Source organism: Taudactylus pleione, unplaced genomic scaffold (assembly GCF_031769625.1).
Source record: "Taudactylus pleione unplaced genomic scaffold, aTauple2 ptg000265l, whole genome shotgun sequence".
NCBI lineage: Eukaryota > Metazoa > Chordata > Amphibia > Anura > Myobatrachidae > Taudactylus > Taudactylus pleione.
The window spans coordinates 7,563,715-7,587,576 of NW_028284667.1; the positions used below are offsets into that span (position 1 = coordinate 7,563,715).

At 44.6% G+C, this 23,862-nt stretch overlaps 1 protein-coding gene and 1 long non-coding RNA gene across 9 annotated transcripts in view; one reads left to right on the top strand and one right to left on the bottom strand.

Moving 5' to 3' along the window:
* Positions 1-23,862, bottom strand: part of LOC148513991 (uncharacterized) — a 213,994-nt gene that overhangs the window by 163,469 nt on the left and 26,663 nt on the right. Inside the window, exon 2 of the long non-coding RNA XR_015880121.1 lies at positions 18,272-18,336. This is a non-coding gene — a long non-coding RNA (uncharacterized LOC148513991). The remainder of the gene's footprint in view (positions 1-18,271; positions 18,337-23,862) is intronic.
* Positions 1-23,862, top strand: part of ABI3BP (ABI family member 3 binding protein) — a 515,514-nt gene that overhangs the window by 163,029 nt on the left and 328,623 nt on the right. The gene's annotated exons all lie outside the window — the stretch shown is intronic.

Consider the following 23,862-nt stretch of genomic DNA (forward strand, 5'->3'; position numbering starts at 1 on the left):
GCACTACTAGTATATAGGATAGGGCTAACAGGCAGTAACAGAAAGGCATGCAGGGAGGAGCAGGATTTTAAGTAAGTAATTGGTATTATAGAGACACCCTTTCCCTGCCTCTCTTACCCACACCCCTTTATTACTAGGGTTCCATCCAAGATCCATCCTGTCGACCCACATTTTTAAGCATTGAGAGCTGCCCACGGTGATAATCCCATTTGATAGTCCACGTTAAGTGGTGCCAGTGACCTTGGATGGTGCCAGAAGCACCTGCTACAGTTGCTCTGTCCATAGTGGAAACAAAACTAGCTTCTTTATTGGATACAGTGCTGGACTACTGTATATTAAACTTTGGGGACAAATCCTATTTCCTAAGTACTTGTATTGCATTGCCAGCCACTAAATCAACAATTAAATATTCAACTTTGCAATACATGTTTGAAACTCAAGCCTAGTAGTATACAATTGTGAAAGGAGTAATCTGTTAATATATGATGATGTTACAGCCCAATTGAACTACAACCTAGTTTTAAGCAATACATTAGCCCTGTGTTTAAAGTAATATTTGAAAATACTTGCAGTTGCGAATTCGGAAGCAGGATATTATAGATAACTAAGCACAAGCTCTTTCCCCATGTTGCGTTGATGCATTAGCTTCAAACACAGAGACCCCATCACAAAGCGTTTTAATTGATCACGGCTTGTTAGACCAGCCCACAAGGTACCACACACTTCAAAGGGAGTTTAGAAATGCATGATACACTCCAACCACCTGTTTCTGGTACCTACATTTGGGATATCTGTTAGTGTTATCCACCACTGCCTTGTGAGACTGCATAGAGCTATGGCCCAAATATTTTTGAAGTCCCCCATTAAACTCCCATCTTTCAACCTTAAATGGTTCAATATCACTGAGAAATGTGCTACCAATTTCAGGTGGTTTAGAAGAGTCAGAGGGGTCTACATAAGTTTTCACTCCTCCTCAAATTTCATATGGAATATGAAACTTGGGGACAAAATGAACCCTCATAAGTTTCACTAACATATATACTGTATGTTCAAATCAAAACCAGGAGGCTAGATCCATTATTTAAGCCTTACAGAAGCTTTCTGAAATTCAAGAGGGACTTTTGCTGCTTGATGGTGACCTGAATGTAGAATGCAAGCTTTTGAGGATGCTCCAGTGGCATCCTCCATATAGTATAATTAGCTAATCTAAAACATTTCCTTCGCTCCTTAAAGTTAATGCATGTATGGTATGTCCTGCACCCACTCTGTTTACCTTCTACCTCACTCTTAATGAGAACCCCAAGAGGTCCTGAGGTATAATAATAGCATGAATGCTTTTGTACAGAAAGATAAAGCAGACAATACAGTATATTATTTTATAGCAAACAATTCTACAAAGGGCACTGCCTCAATAATAAGTAGACAGGCACCAAAATGTTTCTTAATTTAGGAGGAAACATGTTAAAAAGATAGAGAAAAATGCTTAATTAAACAGCTGAAACAATTAGCAGACTTGACTGCAATGTCCTTGCACAGCTCAGCAGAATCAGGTTGGACACCAAAGAGTTAATAGCACATCAGAAAGCCAGACTATTCACACTGTCTAAGCAAATGTACTTCTGGCAAGGGCACACAAGTGGGAAACTGTTGGCCAGGGACTCCATTGGTAAGGCAGACTATAAGGAATATTGAAATTTGGGCCTTGCGTGTTAGATTTCTTGTTGATATATGAATTATAAATCTGCAGCACACTTATCAATAGAGTGATAAGTCCTATGTTTTGTTAATTAACAGAGAATCATAGTATAGGAAGGCCTTTGTTAGCACATTTTAGGTTTGTTTTATAGTAAGTTAATTCCCCTCAGGAGAAGAGATTGGTATTGGTCATTAGAATGTATCTCTGAAGATATCCTTGAACCAGAATATCCAATTAACATGTATATTCATATATTCACTTAGAGTAACTTTGTTAGCAGACAATGTAATTACCTGACAGAAGATTAGGGGACACATAGCCTTTGTCTGTAGGCAGTCAGAGGAAGCCAGCACAGTGTGGGGATAATCAAACCACCAAAGTATATTCAGCCTCACACAAATGTGTCAATACCAAATAAAAGACACAAGATATTAAGGGGCCTATGTATTAATAATCGCGGTACTGCCACGATTATTAACGGTACAACTCGCTGCGAATATTTACATTTTCAATGAAAATGTCCCGGCTATGTACCACTGTCCCCGCGAGTTATATCCCCAGCATTTCCAAGAAGTCATTCACTGAAGTGAAAGACTTCCCCAGGGGAAGCTGACACTGCACACAGCATGAGCTTCCGGGACTGGCTTGGGGAGCTATGGGGGAGAGATCGATCTCTCCCCTGCCCCTGGAGACCCCATAGTCAAACAGTAGTTTACACCATCTGAAGATGGTGTAAACCAGGGTCGTAACTAGGGTGCTGCGACCTGTGCCATGGCACAGGGCACCGCAGGGCAGGGGGCACTGTTTGGGCCTGTCAGTTTTCCTGTTTATTATCATTCTCACTTGTAGCTTCCTCTTATTTTATCCCCAACATCTCCTGGCTTCCCCTATCTCTTCCCTGGCCCTTCGCCGTTTTTCAGGTGCGCTATCTTATGTCTCTAGTTAAAAAATGGAGGGGGCGCCAATGCTCTCTCTGGCACAGGGCACCACAAAGTCTAGATACAGCTCTGGTGGAAACTACCTGTGCTGAACTCCGAAAGGCTTCGCTTTTTGGAGTTTAGTACATAGGGGTCAGATCGTAGTCCCCATTGATAATAATGGGGACTGCGATCTGAAGTGCTAATTAGCACTTTGCAGAAGATTTCTGTGAAATCTCCAGAAATGTGCCATTAGTACATAGGAACGATACATAAAATTATGCAGAAACGGCAGTTTCTGCATAATTTTATGTCAAAAAATGGCTTGATACATAGGCCACTTAATGTGGTTTATGCCATATAATTGATATGTCTGTGATAGCTGGGATAGTTCAAAATCATAGGGATATAGCTGACATATAGAAGCAAATTAGGTGCGATTTAGAAATCTCTCAGACGTATAATTTCCAAAATATGAAGTATCTCGATAATACCACATCCCACAGCTTCATATTTGCAGACATATTGTAGCTAAAATAGCAGAGATTAATATGAACACCACATATCTTAGGTAATCATTTCGCCAGGGAAGTTATGCACATTTATTTGGTGTTAAGTTAAAAGTGACTTGTACAGTTCTGGGAGGGTCCCAGATCTAATTAACTAATCAACCAGTCAGCCAAGACATGGATGACATAATTTTAGGTGTGATGCTCTGCTGACAAAATGCATGAGCAGCTTTTTCTCTCAGAACAAACTCTGGTGTTCTATTTGATTGAGGAACTGTGCAATGAATCTTTCCTGGATTTGCATAAGTTCCCTAGAGTCATTCTATGGAGAGCTTCTGCCTATGACAACCGCCCGTTGTTCCTATAGAGTATGACACACTCACCGGTACTTAGGATGCCACCAGGTCTTAACCTTCGGACAGCGGGAGTTCACAAGGTAAAACTGGAGTAGTAGTATAAAGGTAATATCAACTACGGAGCTGCCTGCAGCCATGGACACAAGCAAGACAGAATGCACACTAATAGGTAGCGTGAATATCAGCAATACTAAGTAACAATATCACGGTAAATTCCACAGAGCAGCGTGCACTGTGGACAATAACAGAATACTATTGCATATAAATACAACTACATAAAATAGTGACAATCACAAACAGCAGATATATTGCAAGATGGTATAGCAATAAACTCAGATACACATGCAGCCCATTTAAAATTTCACCTGGTAAATATAGCCCCATGTCTTTTGTAGAGGTTATCAGACTAATAAAAGCAGTTTGACATATTTATTTTTAATTGGCCTAATATTTCAGCTTCAGCTGCTGGGATAAGTGTCAAAAAAGCATCAAATCTTACGTTTACACTATCAAAATACCTAAGTTTCCCCCACCTCTTCACTTTAAATTTCTATACCAGCAAATGTACTTTCCCACTTAATACACTGAGCTGCTCAAAATAAAAGTATAACTATAGATCATAAACAGACTTTACATTCACAGCGAGCTCATGGGTCACAGTCCCTCGCATAGGGCCTGATTCATTACCGTTTGCTACTGCGATTACGCACGCAATCGGTTGATTGTTGTGTACTGCGCATGTGTATGCATCACAGTGCGTGTGAGCAACTCGGCCACTGCGATCGGGACTTCGATCGTAGTGACTACACAGAACCATCGCAGAGTGAATGACAGGAAGTGCTGTTTGTGGCAGGTGACGGGGTGTCAGCGAAATGCGTTTGAACGCCATTGCAGGGGCGTGCATAAATTATCCACTGCGATGCCATATGCAACCTGAGGACTCATAGCGTGCGATGAAGTTAGCAATTTCTGATGAAGATCAGATCTTCTGCAAGTGTGCATGAGGCTACGATAGTACTCGATTGTACCGATGATTTTGCAGTCTTGCTAAACATTACGGATGTGTGTAAGGTAAAGTGGGCGTCCTTATGTTATGATGCGATGGCATAGCGATCGCAGTGGATTTGCATACTATCACAGGTGAACTGCGTGCGTAATTGCGATCAGTAGTGAATCAGGCCCATAGTTGGTCACACCCTCAGCAACACACGTCCATAATGGTGCCCCCCTGTCATTTCCTGGATCCGCCCTTGCTTGCATATGATCTGCCTTCTTATCTCCTCTAAAGAGATACAAAGATCTGTACAGAAATTGAGGGAATAGAGATAAGGCTAGATAACTCTATTTCCACTTTTCTGTCCTTGCAACATGAACGTACTATGGGAGACCAATGAATTAGGCTCTAAGTATTTGAAATGCTCTCTCTAATTATGCATTTATTATTAAACAACTGCCTCTATCTCTTCTCCCAGTTGTGGAAACTATATGATGTGATCTCACAAGCCTTCCCTTACCCACACTTCCCTTTCTTTCTCTTTGTTTGTGTATTAAACTGTGTAACATTAACCAGGGCCGTAGCTAGGGTAGTGCGGCCGATGCCATCGCACAGGGCAGGGGGCGCTGTTTGGACCTGTCAAATTTCTGTTTATTATCATTCTCACTTGTAGCTTCCTCTTATTTCATCCCCAGCATCTCCATGTCCCTTTGAAAAATGAGGGGGGCGCCAATGCTCTTTCTGGCACAGGGCACCAAAAAGACTAGTTACGGCTCTGACATTAACCAAGATAAATATGTTTTTACAAAAAGACTGTAGAAAAGAGCCTATTGGCTACATCAGTCACTGACATTTGAGAAACACTTTTAAATACAATATGAATTTTGGATTGTCTAATACATGGCAATAAATTAGTTGAATAACTCTGTATATAACACCACTTTGGCACAAAGCCATTCAAAGGATGTTAATAATGCTCAGTCTTAAAGCTTTCATGCAGCATTTCATTTTGTTTGATGAATCCTGCCTAGGGCTTAGCAAGCACTGATTATTACCATGTATCTCCACTGTATTTTTAACATGTATCTAACACTTCTAAATGCTGCAACCATTGTTGAAATTGATGCAAACTGTGTGGGCTTAAAAGTGTCCCTTTGGCTTACAATATCTCTAAGGTTATCAGTGTCTTGAGGGGAGATTTATAAAACCTTCTAAAGAAGACAAGTGTAAGTGTTGTCCATAGAAACCAAGTAGATCCTAGCTGCCATTTCTCCAGTGAATTCTATAAAATGATAGTTACGTATAATCTGTTTTCTATGAGCACCACATCTACTTGTCTTCTTTAGAAGGTTTAATAAATCTCCCTGCTAGTGAGTTAAATATGTTGAAGAGCATTGCTATAAACACTATAAAATGAGTACCTATTGTAAGGATCCGAAAATATAGGCCCTCATTCAGAGTCGGTCGAAGCGGCCGCACGGTCGTACGGAAAAAGGGGCCGGATATTCAAATGATTCCCTCGCAAGTTGCGTCCCTAAGTTCGGATCGGTAGTTGGCCGACCAAGGGGAGGAAGCGGTCGGAAGACAAAAAAATACGCCCCCTTCTCGTACGCATTGCACGTCATCTCCGGGCATATAAGGATTAATCGAGACCATCGGGAACCATCGGCACTGGTCGTAGAGCTTAAGGTTGACCATACCCTCTCTTAAGCTCTACGATCATGTCAGTGTAAAAACCTCCCATGTCACATGTGCCATGACGTTACTTTGTTAATTAAGCACTCCCATAAAACGCCGTTCGCATAATGAGGCACGCCTGCGTTCGGATCTCCACTCCCACGTTTTCAAGCACCTTCCCCTGTTACCACCCACAAACGCCTCCATCTGTCACTCAAACTACCGACCTGGCTGTGTTCAAGGAGAGAAATTTCTGATCGTAGCGGCTAGTTTGCGCACGCGCATTACGAACTTTACGCATGCGCAGTATAGCGAACATCGGTGGCGTACGACCGTGCGGCCGCTTCGACCGACTCTGAATGAGGTCCATAGTCTCTACAGGTTGATGCATGAAATCATAATAAACACCCAAATCAAGGTGATAAACCCAAAATTCCAGCCTATGCCAGGTTGAGATGTCCAGCTTACAAGTTATTGCTAATTATTAGAAACATTCCTTTTATGAAAATGTTCAACCTGTTATGGGGGAGATGCATCAAGCTGTGGAGAGAGATAAAGTACCAACCAATCAGCTTCTGTCATTTTTCAAACACAGCCTGTAAAGTGACAGTTAGGAACTGATTGGTTGGTACTAAGGACCTCATTCAGAGTCAGTCGTTGCGGCCACTCGGTCGAACGCCACCGATGTTCGCTAAACTGCGCATGCATAAAATTCGCAGAAAATGCCCTCTCCTTGAATACAGCCAGGTCGTTAATTTGAGTGACAGGATGAGGCTTTTGTGGGTGGTAACAGGGGAAGGTGCTTGTGAACGGGGCTGTGGAGATCCGAACGCAGGCGTGCCTCACTATGCAAACGGCGTTTTATGGGAGTGCATAATTAACTAAGTAGTGTCATGGCACATGTGACATGGGAGGTTTTTACACTGACTTGATCGTAGAGAGGGTAAGAGAGGGTATGGTCAACCTTAAGCTCTACAACCAGCTCCGATGGTTCCCGATGGTCTTGATTAATTCTTATATACCCAGAGATGACGTGTATTGCGAACGAGAAGGGGGCGTGTTTTTAGTCTTATGGACGCATCCTCCCCTCGCTCGTCCAGCTAACGATCCCATCTTAACAACGCAACTTGCGAGCGCTTCATTTGCATATCCGGACCCTTTTACCTCTCTGAATGAGGTCCTAAGTGGAGATAAGGGGCCAAATGAAGAAGGCAGAGAAAACCCCTGTACATATCACTTCTCAATATGTGCGGTATAAGAGTCTTCTCTGCTTTCTGCCTGCTAGCGGTAACAGCAGGCTACAATAGCGACTGCGGGTATATCTGCATGCAAAATGCTACATTACAGTGTCAGCGTTTCGCATGCAGATAACACCCGCAGGTGCACACAGAACATTGGGCCTGATTCAGACCCTATGCGTTTGCAAGCGGGTCGATGCTCTAACAAAGCCGGAAGCTCTCCACTGACATCACTTGTGACATCAAGTGATGTCAGTGGGGCCGCCCCCAAACGGCAGGCGTTCTCATGGGAACACCTCCGTTTGGGCAGCCACCCCCCTGCCCACCCACCAAACGGGGCGAGCTGTCACTCAACATCGACAACTCGCCCCCTTGGGTGCGATACCCGGAGCGACGGAGTGCTCGACGCTAGCTGGGTCTCGCGCATGTGCACGACGGAGCCGGCACCGTCATGCGCTGTGGGCCACCATCGACCCGGTTGCGAGCGCTCAGCGCTTGCGACCGGGTTTGAATCAGGCCCTGTTTACACTGGCAGGTAGTAGTTGGAGTTAAGGGCAAGCAGCAATTAGGATAGATCTAGGGGAAAAAACAGGGAGAACTTGGGGTAAAGCTGGGGTAGAGGGGAGTAAGGGCCGGCAGTGCTGGGCGTAGGGAGGGGGAAAGTGCAGATAGCAGTTGTGACAGTGCTGGGGAGGAAGGAGGGGGCTACAGGCAGGCAGTGCTGGGGGCATACTTGCTGACATTCATTATCTACTCCCCGGGAGATGCCCGGAGAGCAGACACAGCTGGCCACTTTGAGGGTGGATCAGGTTTCTATGTCATTAGGCCCCGCGTTTTCACATAATTTAGCCCCATCCTTCCAATACGGTTCAAGTCTAGAACCATTCATACAAATTCTTAACCCTAAGGGGTATATTTACTAAAGTGAGAGTTTTTATAAGTGGAGATGTTGCCCATAGCAACCAATCAGATTCTACAGTACTTAACATTTAACTAGTACATTCTGGAAGATAATAGCTAGAATCTGATTGGTTGCTAAGGGCAACATCTCCACTTCTAAAAACTCTCGCTCTAGTAAATATACCCCAAAGTCTGGAAACAGCAGCAGTACTACATACATAAAAAAAAAAAAAGATCACCGGGGCAAAGGCTTGTGTATTCATGTGTTCACTGGTTGGAATAATTTTGAAGGGGTCATAGTGGTTGGTATTATTGTATTGGAGGAGCACAATAACTGGTACATTCATCTGTGGATGGTACAGTGAATGTTATATTCGTGTGTTGACTCACAGTGGCCGGTATAATTGTGTTTTGGGGCACTTTGGTATAATACTATGTATGTCCATGTGTAGATGAATGGGGGAGAGGGGCACTATAGCTGGAATGTGGACCACTGCATAGTTTGCTGAAGAGGGTCTCAACAGTGAAAATTTATTGAACCCCATGTGGTCTTAGGTCCTGATTCATTACAGATCGCAACTGCAACAGCGTACGCAGATCGGCCGATGGTGCGCACTGCACATGCGTATGCACCGCAGTGCACGTTCATGAGTTAGCATTGCGACCGCGCTGTGCTCACTTACAGTACACATATAGGAATCCATCGTAGAGTGACTGACAGGCTGTGAGTGTTTGGGGATGATGACGGGGGAGTGGTTGGAGAAACGCAGTCATGCCTGTCCGTTTCAACGCCATTGCATAGGTGTGCATAAATTAGCCACTGCGATGGCATACGCAGCTTGAGTACTCACTCCATGCAATGAGGTTAGCAATTTCTGAGTAAGGTCAGACCTGTTGTAATTGTGTGTGAGGGGCCAATGTTACTCGATGTTCCCCATGTTTAGTATATGCAAGGTATTACTGTTATGAGATAGCGGCAGTGTGACGGCATTGTGATAGCATTCATTAGCATATTTTCGCAGCGGATCTGTGTGCGTAATCACAGCTGAGATCACAATAGCGATCCGTAATGAATCAGGCTCTTAGACCAGTTCTGCTTTCACTCTGTTTTATTATGCATGTTGTGTCTGTGTTTACTTTCAACATTAGGTCAAAATGACAGAAAAGTACATTTAGAAGCATAGGTAAAGTATTCTGTGTTATGGAAGGAATATTTTTATATGAGGCATAAATCAGTTTAAGATGCGGTATGCTAGACTGTACTCTTTGGGATATTTTCCCAGCGGGTTTAATACTTCAGTAGCAGTGGCGTTCCAAAGTAAGCTCACATGGTTTAGCACACTTGGGTGGTTAACCACTAATGACATGTTCTGAGGGGCTGAGGTTACACAGGATTACCTGTGATGAACAGCAGTCAATGTACATTACGCTGTATCAATGATATAACTTATGTAATGTAGTGTCATTTATGAAATGAAACAGTGGCAGGCATATTTTAGACAATAATAATAATAATAATAATAATAATAATAATAATAATATTCACATGGTCTATCTGTAGAGATGTTTGCATAATTATTGTAGATCCATTCTGTGCCTGAAATATATAGTTGCAAATGTGACTAGGAACCATTACTTACAGTGACATTTGGAATTCTGTCCTGTTTTTACACTTTTCTCCTTTCTACCCATATACTAATAATTTTAGCCTCATTCAGCTTTTATATTCTTCATGCAAATGAAAGAGCATTGCTCCATTGCTGAATTGTTCACTTGCTATTTTGTGTATGTACTGCTGTTAAAATGTGTGTGTAAGTTTTGGATAAACCCATTTCTAAAGTATTGTTAAAATCTGTTGCATTTGATCACTAAAGCTGGGTGCGCACTATTAAATATATCGTACTGACGTGGATCGGAATTATATATTGTACACATCGTATAGTTTGTACGTCCGATCCGTTGTTAACAACAGTCGTTAATTGCATTTATGCCGTGGATCGCTGCTCCGTATAGGGAGGATGGGGCTAAATGATGTGAAAATGCGGGGCCTAATGACATAGAAACCTGACCCCACCCTCAAAGTGGCCAGCTGTGTCTGCTCTCCGGGCATCTCGCGGTGAGTAGATAATGAATGTCAGCAAGTATGCCCCCAGCACTGCCTGCCTGTAGCCCCCTCCTTCCTCCCCAGCACTGTCACAACTGCTATCTGCACTTTCCCCCTCCCTACGCCCAGCACTGCCGGCCCTTACTCCCCTCTACCCCAGCTTTACCCCAAGTTCTCCCTGCTTTTTCCCCTAGATCTATCCTAACTGCTGCTTGCCCTTAACTCCAACTACTACCTGCAGGTGTAAACAGGGCCTGATTCAGACCCGGTCGCAAGCGCTGAGCGTTCGCAACCGGGTCGATGGTGGCCAACAGCGCATGCGCGAGACCCGGCTAGGGACGGGCACTCCGTCTCTCCTGGTCTCACACCAAAGGGGCCGAGCTGTCGATGTTGTGTGACAGCTCGCCCCGTTTGGTGGGCGGGCAGGGGGGTGGCTGCCCAAACGGAGGTGTTCCCATGAGAACGCCTGTAGTTTGGGGGCGGTCCCACTGACATCACAAGTGATGTCAGTGGAGAGCTTCCGGCTCTGTTAGAGCCGAAAGCTCTCTGGGGCTTGCCATGAACGAGACCCTACCACAATGGTCTCGTCGCAAGCCCGATGGTCGCGATGGTCTTGACCAGGGGCGTATCTACCCATTGGCCAGGATGTCACTCGCCTGGGGCGCCAACCAAAGGGGGGGCGCCATCCGGCAGTGCCACCAGCAGCCAAGGGGTGGACAAGTCCCCCAGCCCCACAAGTGTAGGGTAGACCGCAGTGATAGCGGTCTGCCCTACACAGTTTACAAACACGCAGCCGCCAGCGGCTTGCGACGAGACCCTTGTTGTAGGGTCTCGTTGCCGCAAGCCCAAGAGAGATTTCGGCTCAAACAGAGCCGAAATCTCTCCCACTGACATCACTCGTAATGTCAGTGGGGCCGGCCCCAAACGGAGGCGTTCACATGGGAACGCCTCCGTTTGGGCAGCCACTCTCCCGGCCCGCCCACCAAAGGGGGCGTGCTGTCACTCAACATCGACAGCACGCCCCCTTTGATACGAGACCCGGAGTGACGATTTGCCCGTCGTTACCCCGGTCTCGCGCACGCGCACGACGGAGCTGGCTCCGTCGTGCACATGCACACTGGGCCAGCATCAACCCGCTTGCGAGCACTATACAATATATCGTACTGACGTGGATCGGAATGATATATTGTACACATCGTATAGTTTGTATGTCCGATCCGTTGTTAACAACAGTCGTTAATTGCATTTATGCCGTGGATCGCTGCTCCGTATAGGGAGGATGGGGCTAAATTATGTGAAAATGCGGGGCCTAATGACATAGAAACCTGACCCCACCCTCAAAGTGGCCAGCTGTGTCTGCTCTCCGGGCATCTCCCGGTGAGTAGATAATGAATGTCAGCAAGTATGCCCCCAGCACTGCCTGCCTGTAGCCCCCTCCTTCCTCCCCAGCACTGTCACAACTGCTATCTGCACTGTCCCCCTCCCTACGCCCAGCACTGCCGGCCCTTACTCCCCTCTACCCCAGCTTTACCCCAAGTTCTCCCTGCTTTTTCCCCTAGATCTACCCTAACTGCTGCTTACCCATAACTCCCTCTACGCCAACTACTACCTGCCCCATCACTGCCTGCCCTTACTCCCCTCAACCCCTAACTCTACACCAATTTCTCCCTGCCTTTACCCCCAGCTCTACCCCAACTGCTGCCTTCCCCTCACTCCCATAATATGTGACGGGACCCAGAAACAGTGGTATAGGACCCCATTTTTTTAAAGAAAGGGGTCCCTGGGACCCACAATTTTTATCGCTCAGAACAGTCACTGATTACCTGTCCATAGTCAACATTGCCAAAGTAAACCATCTGCACCTGATAATTGCTGATATTTTTCTATAATCCTGCTATATTATGTAATATAAGAAAATGTCCAAACGCTATTTATGAAGCAGTAGTTGTATGTGTTCAGGGGTGCTAACATAAACGGTCTCTAAATATTACACACAGTACATAGAAGACAAAAAAGACTTTAGCAACATAGTGCAATTTTTATATGTATTATTATTATAATTAGTATTATTATTAATAATAATAATAATAATAATAATAATACAACATTTAGCTGTTATTAGTTATGCTTAAAATAGTTGTCTGCAATTAGGTAATTTATCAGCACAATATATTTAAAATAATTTAGATTTGTGCAGTAAAAAAAAAGTGTTTCTAAAGGTGCCCACACACAGATCTGCCCACGATCAGCCGATGTGTACGATTTGTGTATGATTTCCCTTGAAACTCTCCCCGCCAGCTCTGCACACGATCTCCACACTATTTGCACACGATTTGGTGTCCAATCTTCAAACGATCTCTCCTGCATCCAGACTTTTTACAGTGCATCGCGTCCTAGATTGTCAGATCTGCCCTACTGCACGGCAGATCTGACGATGCGATGTGCGACCAGCGGGGACGCGCATCGCATCGTGATCGTGAGTGGGGACTCACGATTTCCTCACGATTTGGCCATATTTTACACGATCTGTCGTTCCTATGTGTCGGAATCGGCCAGATCGTGTAAAATATCGCTATGTGTGTGGGCACCTAAAGTCAAGGTATCCCAATGCCACAGGAAATCTCATGTATGAAACTATCCTTAGTTCAGTACCTACTGTATCCCCCCACAGTACATGGAAATAATAAGTTAGATTTACCTGGATATCGGCTGATAGAGGGCCTGATTCATTACGGATCGCAACTGTGAATGCATTTAGCATGCAGTCTCACTACGATAGTATGCTAATTAATTGCGATCGCTATGCCGTTGCAGCACAACATAAGGACGCCCACTTTACCTTACACACATCCGTAATCCTTAGCAAGACTACAAAACCATCTGTAACAAATCGAGTACCATCGCAGCCTCACGCACACTTGCACAAGCTCTACCTCACTCAGAAATTGCTAACCTCGTCGCACGCAGTGAGTACACAAGCTGCAGATGGCATCGAGTGGCTAATTTATGCACGCTACTCCAACAGCATTCAAACAAACTGGCACGACCACCTCCCCGTCACCACTCCCAAACGGTACTTCATGTCAATCACTCTGCGATGGGTCTGCGTAGCAGTCCCGATCTCAGTGGAGTGTTCGCGCACTGCGATGCTTACGCATGTGCAGAATGCAACAATCGGCCGATTGCATGCGTAATCGCAGTTGCGATTGGTAGTGAATCAGGCCCAGAGTAACAAGTTACAACAGTGTTAGCATAAATCACAAGAGAAATGGAACCCAAAGAAAAAAAGGGTTCTCAAAGGCAACAAATATGAAAAGAGTGATTGAAATTCAATAATGTCAGAATACATGTATACCTAATAAAAATACATAAGATACAACATGATATGACATTCTGGGGCATATTTATTAATAATTGCAGTCTGCCCCTGAAAATGAGGATTCCTTATCGCAGTAAGAAGAATAGTGATCACATTATTGTGCACCACACAAAACAACATCTATTTTTTAGTTGTTAGTGGTTGCACACTCTAATCTCTAAACCATTTACCCTTTTTGGTGAATACGATTATTGTAGGGGGCTTTCGTTTTTGCTAAATCTCTTAGGGGACTATTTACTAACTAAGCAGTGTTAGGAGACAGAGTGAAAAGTGATAAGTGTGTGATAAGGTGCCAGCCAATCAGCTCCCAACTGTCATTTTTCAAACACAGCCTGTGAGATGGCAGTTGGGAGCTGATTGGCTGGCACCTTATCACACACTTATCACTTTTCACTCTGTCTCCTAACACTGCTTAGTTAGTAAATAGACCCCTTAATTCTTTGTAGTCTCCTTCTACTATAAGTGATCGTGCTACTGCGCATGCTAGGAGACACTACTGGGGAGGAGACACTACTGGGGAGTAAAAAATTAGCATTATGTAGCCCATAGGCTACAATGTCTAACACTACCTCAGCTTGGTACACTAGTGTTAGGAGACACTACTGGGGAGGAAAAAATGTGCATTATGTAGCCCATAGGCAACAATGTCTAACACTACCTGAGCTTGGTACATTATATATTTTAGAAACCCCCATAGGCTGCTTTTGCAAGTGAAAACAGAGGTACTGCAACAGATATGCTCCATAGCGGTGAGGGGTTTCCTACTTTTGAATCAATTGTGCAATTGAGTATGAAGGGTTGAACATGATGATGCGTATTTATCATTTAATGTTATTTAACTAGTTTTTTCATGTCAAACTTGAAGGGGGTCATTGAATTCTGTGCAATGGGCATAAAGTGCGTTCTGAAATGGCACACTGCATTTGCAACTTCCAACACCGCTGATTTTGCCTCACAACGCATAGAGACTTTGGAGTCAATCCAATTAGGTGCGAATTGTGAGGTGCCAGTTGCTATTTTCTCTTTGAATTTGCAGAGCAAATTCATTTTGCAATCCAAATAGCAACTCACACTGAATCAGTCAGACTGAATTAGCATTTTTCCATTCCAACCTCCATAAGGGTGAGAGATGGAAAGGAAAATTTTTATTTTAAATTTAAAATGTCGGGACATTGTGCTGAACCCCTTGGACACCCCCTAATGACTAAGTAGGCAATTGGAAGTTTCCAATTAGCTTAATTAGTCCAATAATCACATTTTTTGGGGGGGGGGGGAAAATTGTCCTCAAATTACCCCAAAATCAACTTTTTCGTTATTTTAGGCACCCCAAATTTAAATACAATAATTTTTTTTTACTTGAACATTTTTTTTTCCATTTTCTTTAATTTATCAAAGTGCCTTCAAAGTACCCCAAACACATATTTGTTCCTACTTTTTTTTGCATTTTTTCGTTTAATTTGTTTGAGATTAAACGGTAAAAGTTTGCTTTTTATAATTTTTTTGCATTTTTTTTTTAAATTGGCACAAATCAGCCATTTGACACCATTTAAAAACCTTCAGTACTATCCTAATGGCCACAAACAGCCTTCTATATGGTCCTGCTAACAAAATTATCAATTTTGGGGGGTCCAGGATGGCCCCCAACTTTTTCATGCACTTCTCTCACATCGCATTTGGCAGTCAATTCATAAACCTCTGCTGCGAGTACCGCGAATAAGCACTTTTTAATTGGATTGGAGAATTCTTGGGTGCGCACATTCGTGCAATGTCTGCGAGTTTCATGAAACAAACTCACTACTTGCAATTCACACCTAATTGGATTGACCCCAATGTTGGGCTATCATAAAGTGCACATACAGTCAACACATGGCAATTCAACATCACAATGAATTATAATGTCGCTGATCAATTTTGATTCTGAAGTGTTGTGTTTCAAAAACCTCCCATTTTTTACAATCCATTGAACTGTTTTTTTTGGACATACTATACTGCAAATGTAATCTTGTATTATATCTTTTACTTGTTTATAAATGGTCACATTGATTTTTGTTTCAATGTATTATTTTTGGTGTCGACTTTGTCATCTAGCGAGGGACATTAAACTCCATGCAAATAACTTAGTGTGCAGTAGAATACTGCTGTGGCATGTGGTGTTAATTCCAGTGTACCAGTATTTTTGTGATATTATTATGGGCTGAATGTACAGGAGTTCTAGTTTAATAAAGTGATGTGATTCTGGAAAAATTTAAGTTGCTTTATGTAATAGAAATACACGCAAACTTGCCAGAATCGTGCCAAAATAACTTGCAAATCAATAATGCAGCTATCTTGTTGTGCTCCATCTGTTTAAATTTAGTAAACTATAATTAATGAAAAGAAGAAATAACGTAAGATAACCAGCACTAGAATTTCTGCCTAGGTTTGTACTGGAAAATTTTGGGGGGACAAAGAGCATGGGTCCCCCCCACTGTTTAATTATTAACACTAGACTTGACCAGCAAAGGCTAGTGGAACCATTAAGGGCATCAGGACAGATTTTCACAGGTACTGGGGCTGCAAAAAAAAACATGCAGGTCCCCCTCCTGGGTACAACAAGCCCTAGTGCCAATAGCACTAGGGCTCTGCTCTGTACAACCTGGGCTTTCGGTACGGAGGTTATAGGTAATAGATTTTATATATAATATTGTTTATATAGATGGACTACTCACCCCAGCAAGGCAGCCAGGGCATGAAGACACTTGGAGAACCACAATTTTTGTTCTTTAAATAATTAGCACTATACTTGCCTACTCTCCTGGGACTGCCGGGAGCCTCCCGAAAATCGAGTGCCGCTCTTGGCCCCCCGCAAGAGTAGGCAAGTTTCCCAGAGTGGCCACCGGCCCTCTGTGCCCCCCCCTCCCTCCCCCCCGCACGCCCTCATGCGAAAATGAGCAGTCCAGGGTTGTGATGACGCAATTTGCGCCAAACCACGTCATTGTAGCCCCGCCCCCTGCTTTATAATGTTGGTAATATCGGCATTATAAAGCGGGCCGTGATGACCCGATCACGCCAGCACGCCACCGCACCGCCCACTTCAGCCGCCCCCACATCCCCTGCTGCACCAATCTCCCGGAGGGAGCTGCCAGAATGTCGGTAAGTATGATTTGCATGTTTCCAGCAAATATGCTGGAATGCCGCAAAGTTGGCTTCATAACTTGCCACACATTGCCGAGTCGGCCTTAAACTCTCAACCTTACATTCGGCAAATATACTCTCCAATTTCCCGAAAGCTCACAGTGGGTTCCAGCGTGTTTAATCATGCCGCAAATGTGCAACCAATTACATTTACACCTGTGGCCATGTTTCTTTTTTATTTTTCATTATATTTTATTGCTTTGCTTGCAGTACAGATTTTTAAAATTGAAAACAAACTTTAAACCAGGCTTTGTGTGAACTCTAGTTCTTACAATGTAGAAGTTCAGTTCCTTGATCTTGCTATAGTAGATATCATTGAACAGCTGACTTTTTGTCCATAAAACACTGGCTTGCTAAACAAAATCTGCTGTAACATAGCCCCAAATGGAGGACATATTTTAGTAATTGTAAACAGATTTGCAGTAGTTTTCAGCCCAAATAACTTAGTCATTGAAATATAAATGTATAACAAAAGTATTTGAGAAATGGACACGCAGTAAGATTAACAACCTAAAACATGATCTCTCCATGTTAGGTCTATGATATATTTTAGAAAATAATCTAGTAAACCTGGCTCAAGTTACTACATATAATAAGTCATGTCTTATATTTTCCAAATGTCAAACAGTCCAGTGCCACCCTGGAAAGTATTTCATCCAGATGTATTATAGAGTGACCGTCGCCTTCTGGAAATAAGAGCGTTCCCAGGAAATATCCAAAAACCCACCAAATTTTAAATTAATCCAGAGCATAAAGACTCCCTTGCAGGGGAGTTTTAAGAGAGAAGGGGGCCTGTGTGCAAGCCTCCTCCTCTCTGGTAGCGTAGTAGATTCTGGCTTGGTGCCAGAATCTACAGCGCATGCACGGGCCCCTGGGAAAATGACAACTGCGCCGGACATCTTTACTGCGCATGAGCAAGTCACCGGGAAAATGGCAGCCAACATTTTCCCTGTGACTTTTGCTGCCCTGCAGAGCCTGTCCATCAATTCTGAGCAGCATTCTGGAGACTACAGAGAGGTACGTATAACTCTATATGGGTGCAGTGTGTGGGCCCTCCTGGACCAAGGGGCCCCTGTGCACTGCACACCCTGAACTATTATAGAAATGCCATTTCCTACTACGGTAGCATATGACATTACTGGGGAGTAGCAGAATAGTGGGGGTGCTTGATCACCCACAGAGCTGGCTTCTATGGGTGTGTATGTAACTTATCCATTAACATTGTTTCCCCCAATGTGTCCTCAAACACAGCTTGAGAAAAAAAAAACTATAGTTCCATTCCTGCTGGAATCAATGTAATATTAGTAAAGATATGTAATGTGCTCACCTGAGGCAGATGCGGATGAAGCCTTAAATGATTTGACGTGGGAACTTTTCTTCATTGTGAATATCCTGTCAATAAGAAGTATGCAAATATTATAGATAAATAAAAGAATAAACATGGTGTCTATAGTGATAGTCCATACAATTGTATAAATCTCAACACGTAAGAGTTTGAACTTACCTAAGAATAATTTTGTATATCACCTTTTAGAAAACTAGTATTGATAGGATTCATTTTTTCTAAATGAATAAAAAGCACAAACTGTGCAATATTGTTTTAGGTTGTAAACATGACCTGCATAGTAAAAGGATGCATTCACGTTTGGGTAGATAAAAATTAGGCATTATTTTTTAAAGATCAGAACACTCCCATTTCTTGTACAGAAGCTGCAAAGGGTCAGAAATCCTCTGCAAACACCACTTCAACGCATTTTCCAGGCTGCTGCCTCCATCATCAGGACTTGACAGCGGCCTGGGAAATGCTGTAAAATGATTTTTGAGGAGGATTTCAGACACCCTTCAGCTACAACAATTGAGAATGCTTTGATCTTAAAAAAAGAAAAATATATATATTTTATGTACCCATATGTGAATACATCCTTGTATTATGCAAGTTTATGGTCTAAAACAATATTTTCACTATTTGTTGTTTTTATTTATTTAGATTTTTTTCTGAAAGGTAATATACAAGTCTACCTTGCTAATAATTTTAAACTGTATGGCAGTGGTTCCCAAACTGTGTATGGTGGCTTCCAGGGGTGTCGTGACGGGCAGTAGCCTAAGGCGGCTGCCAAGTGTTTCTTGTTTCAAATGAAAATAATTTATGTTGAACAGGGGGAGAGGGGTTGGGGCAATGAGATGAGTGGAGCGGTCCGGGAGGGGTTATGAGCGGTGGGAGCATGTAGGAGCGGTCCTGCTAGTGGAAAAAAGCAACAGGCAATGAATTGTGAGGCTGCCTGTTGATGAATGAAGTCCCACAATGCAGTGCTTGCCTGATCTCAGTCGCTCACTTCCTGTGTGATCTGAGGAGCGATGCTGCAGAACGGCGATGGTGATTGCAACTAAAGTTAAGTAAGTAAGGCAAAGGGAGAGACATGGAGGGACTACAATGAGAGATATGGGAAGGGGCAAAGAGAGTGACATGGAGGGGCTGGAATGAGAGCCATGGAGAGGAACAAAGGGAGAAACATGGAGGGGGCAAAGGTAGAGACATAGGGCTTTATTCAGAGGCGGCCGTACGGTCTACGACAGCACGGCCGCCTCGATGATTGTCTAGTGCGCATGCGCACGAGGGAGCCGGCTCCTTCGTGCGCATGCGTGAGACCCGCTACGACCGACAGCGCCGGTCGTAGCGGGTCTCTTTCCAAAGGGGGCGAGCTGCCGATGTTGATTGACAGCTCGCCCCGTTTGGAAGGCGGGCCCGGGGGGTGGCTGCCCAAATGGAGGCGTTCCCATGGGAACGCCTGCCGTTTGGGGGAGGCCCCACTGACATCACTAGTGATGTCAGTGGAGAGCTTCCGGCTCTGACAGAGCCAGAAGCTCTCCGGGGCTTACGACATCGCGACCATCACCCTAGCGGTCGTGGGCGAGTCAGCCCACGTGGGAACTGTCAGTTGCCAGAGCCAATCAGTGGCTGCTCTACACTTAGCACGGCCGCTGATTGGCTCACGGGACTGCAAAGCCCCGTTCAGTGCCGGCAGCTGCCATTCGGGAGCTATCTGTATGTGTGGCAATACATATACTGATAGTTAAAGCGTGGATCGGGTAAAGCCGTTTTTTTTTTCACAATGCCATGGATTACTGCGGAGACCAGCGCTGGATGTAGGCGAGTATGAAATCTTTCTTGCAGGGCCACTCATCACGGATTTCTACTTGACAAGGGGCCGGAACATCTGGTATAGGTAAGTATGTGTGAATGGGTAGGTGTGTTTAATAAAGTTATACTGGACACGGTTTGTGTGTGTTGTCTTTTTTTAACTATTTATTTTACAGTGAAGTTACAGGTGCCGCATGTCTGCTGGCACTTGTAGTTCCACTGTAAAGTACAATAGTTTTACATTATTTGGCCCCCCAATTACCACCATACCCACCGCTCCAGGGATATGGGGATGAGCCCTGAGCTTCAGCGTAAGCCTGTGGTGCTCGGGAGAGGGGGGACCCTTCTTTGGGGGGTTCCCGACTCCCCCGAGATCATCGGCTTGCACTGACTTACCGACTTGGGGTGTAATGCTTTGGACCTGGAGCCCCGGTGATTGGGTCTCCGGGCTGTGGCATTACACCCCGGTCGGTTGGCTCTGGTGTTGGTTTTAAATATAGGGGGTACCCCACGTCTTTTTTGCCCCCTATATTTAAAACCAGCACTAGTCCCTGCAGCCTGATGTTGGTTTCTGAAATAACGTGAAAACCTACACATTTTGTTCCCCATGTTTTTAGAAACCTGTACTGGCTGCCAAGCCTGGGGCTGGTTTGGCTTTTGGGGGGGGACCCTATGTCAATTTTTTTTTTTTTACAGGTACAAACAGAAGGGGAATTTTCAGAAAATATTCCTGGGATCCCGCTAAAGATGTATAGACATGGGGGATCACTATGGGTACTCCCATTTTTATCTCCTGAAGGTAGTCGGGGTTTCTAATAGCCGCGGCAGAGAAAAAGACCTGGCAAAGCTATTTAAAAACCCGACTTTCTTTTGCAGGCAAAAACAGGGGTACCCATAGTGATCCCCCATGTCTAGACATCTTTAGGGGGGTCCCAGGCATATTTTCTGAAAATTCCCCTTCTGTTTGTTGAAAATTCCCGTTTTTTTTTCGTAAATGGGGTCAAGGGTCATTTTTAAAAAACAGGGATAATTTTTTAATTAACTATAGCAAGTGAAATAAAGTTTACATTTGGGGTTTAGGGGTGCAGGCTTATAAAAAATAGCCTGTACTTTTGGGAATGCCCCCTTAAAACGAAATGTTGCAAAAAAAAAAAAAAAATGGTATATGGTGTATTTTTGCAGAATTTATAAAATTACCTTAAGGGACTTAAAAATATGCTAGTACCCATTTTCATGTACCCCAAATTTGATGGGACCACTTTTAAAAACGAAAAAAAAAGCTAAAAACTCTGCTGCATCACTTCTTCAATGTCGGGAAAAAAACACCAGCCGCGGCTATTTAAAAACCCTGACCTTCTTCTACAGGCAAAAATGGGGGTACCCATAGTGATCCCCGAAGTCTAGACATCTTTAGGGGGGTCCTACAATTATTTCCCAAAAATTCCTGTTTGTTTTCGCCGATCCAAGTATTGCCGGGTGCAGTTTTCACCTACTTTCAAATTGAATACGGAGATACGCGGGCACGCGCGCGATACTTTAACGCCTACAAAACAGGCGAAGCCGGTGGAAAGTCCGAGCCGCATTAACTTAACGCGGCTTGGCTCGAATTGAATACGGACCTAAGTCTAAAATAGTCCTAGGTTGCACAAGTTCTGATTCAATGATGCAAAGCAGGGAAGGTTACATTGACAGGCCACAAATGTTCCAAAATAGTATAATAACCAGCCTTATATACCCCTGAAGGTTGCTGGGAACTTTTACTCCTGGATCATTAGGACAGAGAAGACTAGCCCAGAATAGGCAGGCAATACAAATAACAAGATGTACAGATGTGTCCACATACATCTTACCTCTATGCGCTACAAGCCACAGTAAACATAACATGTGAGTGTCAAGCGACTCATCTTATTGTGCAACTTTTCACCGTCAAATGCATCTTATTCGCAAAGCAAAATAGGACACACGAGCAGTTTCTGCTGATTAAAATTATATTCGGCATGCCTATATTCTGTGTGCAACTGCGGGTGTAACTGCATACTAAATACTACGTTACAGTGTCAGCGCTGTGACACTGTAACCAGGGGCGGATTGGCCATATACCTCACCGGGTGTTTTTTCTTCATGGTCCATAGACTCCACAGGGAGACCTTGGGGTGTAGGTGATGGATCTGGAATCCGGGCACCACGCAGTTAAAGCTTTCAGCTCCAAAGATGCACTGGGTCCACTCTCCCTATAACCCGCCCCCGAGCCAGAGGCACCTCAGTTTCGTTGGTGCCCGGCCGGAGTCTGTCACCATTAACGCAGGGGGGCTTTTTATTTTATGATTTTATCATTTACTTTTACTCTTAGATAGTGCAGCAGCAGACTGTCCATAAGGACATATGCGCTGCCGCTACGTCACCCCTCCGGTGCCGCAACGCCAGTACAGATCTGTGGATCTCGGCGTGCATCCCGGGGTCAGTGCTTGCAAGGCCCCGTAGGAGGACCCCGACTGCAGCCGGGCGCTAAAGGGACAGGTACGGTGCGGGCAGTCATAACTCCGGTGGGTAAAAAAATCGGCAAGGGGAAGTCAGCTTCCCCATTATAGCGGCCCCTCCCCTCAGCTCACGGCGCCATTCCACAGAGGTCTCGCTTCCCTGGGCTGCTCTCCTCCTCGGAGGTCTCCGGCAGCCATTTTCTTAAGCCACAGCTCTCTCAGGGATATGGAGGGTCCGGTTCCCCTACATACCTCTCTCTGGGGTCTGAGTCTGTGTAGTTGATTGTAGTGCCAGTTTGCAGTTATGTTATCTCTGCATTGTATGTGTAATGCTAGTGATGCCTGTTTGTTTTCTATTCTACTGTCGGCATATATCTTTCCGTTTTTTTTCTGACTTTGCCCTAACATACAGGTGTATTCAGGGGTTTTCCTGTACCTCACATATATAGAACTAAGGGCCTGATTCAGAGCCGCTCGCTCTGACAGAGCGCTCGCTCTGAATCAGGGCCAGGTTTGTTTTTTTTTTGGAGCGGCCTCTTGGCCGCTCGCATAGCTGTGGGTGACCACCCACAGCTATAGCAAACGGCCATGATGATGGTCGCGACCATCGGGCTTGCGACGAGACCCTTGTGGTACGGTCTCGTTCATCGCAAGCCCCAGAGAGCTTTCGGCTCTAACAGAGTGATGTCAGTGGGGCCGCCCCCAAACGGCAGGCGTTCTCATGGGAACGCCTCCGTTTGAGCAGCCACCTCCCCGGCCCGCCCACCAGAGGGGACGAGCTGTCACTCAACAGCGACAACTCGCCCCCTTTGGGGCGAGACCCAGAGCGACGGAGTGCCTGTTGCTAGTCGGGTCTCGCGCATGCGCACGACGGAGCCGGCTCCGTCGTGTGCATGCGCTGTGAGCCACCATCGACCCGGTTGCGAGCGCTCAGCGCTTGCGACCGGGTCTGAATCAGGCCCTAAGTATTTGTGAGGTTTGTCATATACAGTTGGTCGTTACACTGTACCATATTTGTGCTGTGTGCTCCTGCAGCTTACCCAAGCATAAGACAGGACCAGTATATTACATCCCTACTAGTATCCTACATACACGGTGGTTGCATTATACCCAGTGCCATATTGTGTGTCATATTACTCTGCAGCTATGTCTAGCAAAGGCAAGAGTAACAAACAGGCATCTGCACTCATTCTCCTATCATGCAAATTGTGCTGCAGACTTAAGTGAGGAGGATTTGATACAAGATGGGTTATGTAGTAAGTGTTATACTTCACAGGTCCATCAGACAACCCAGCACCTGTA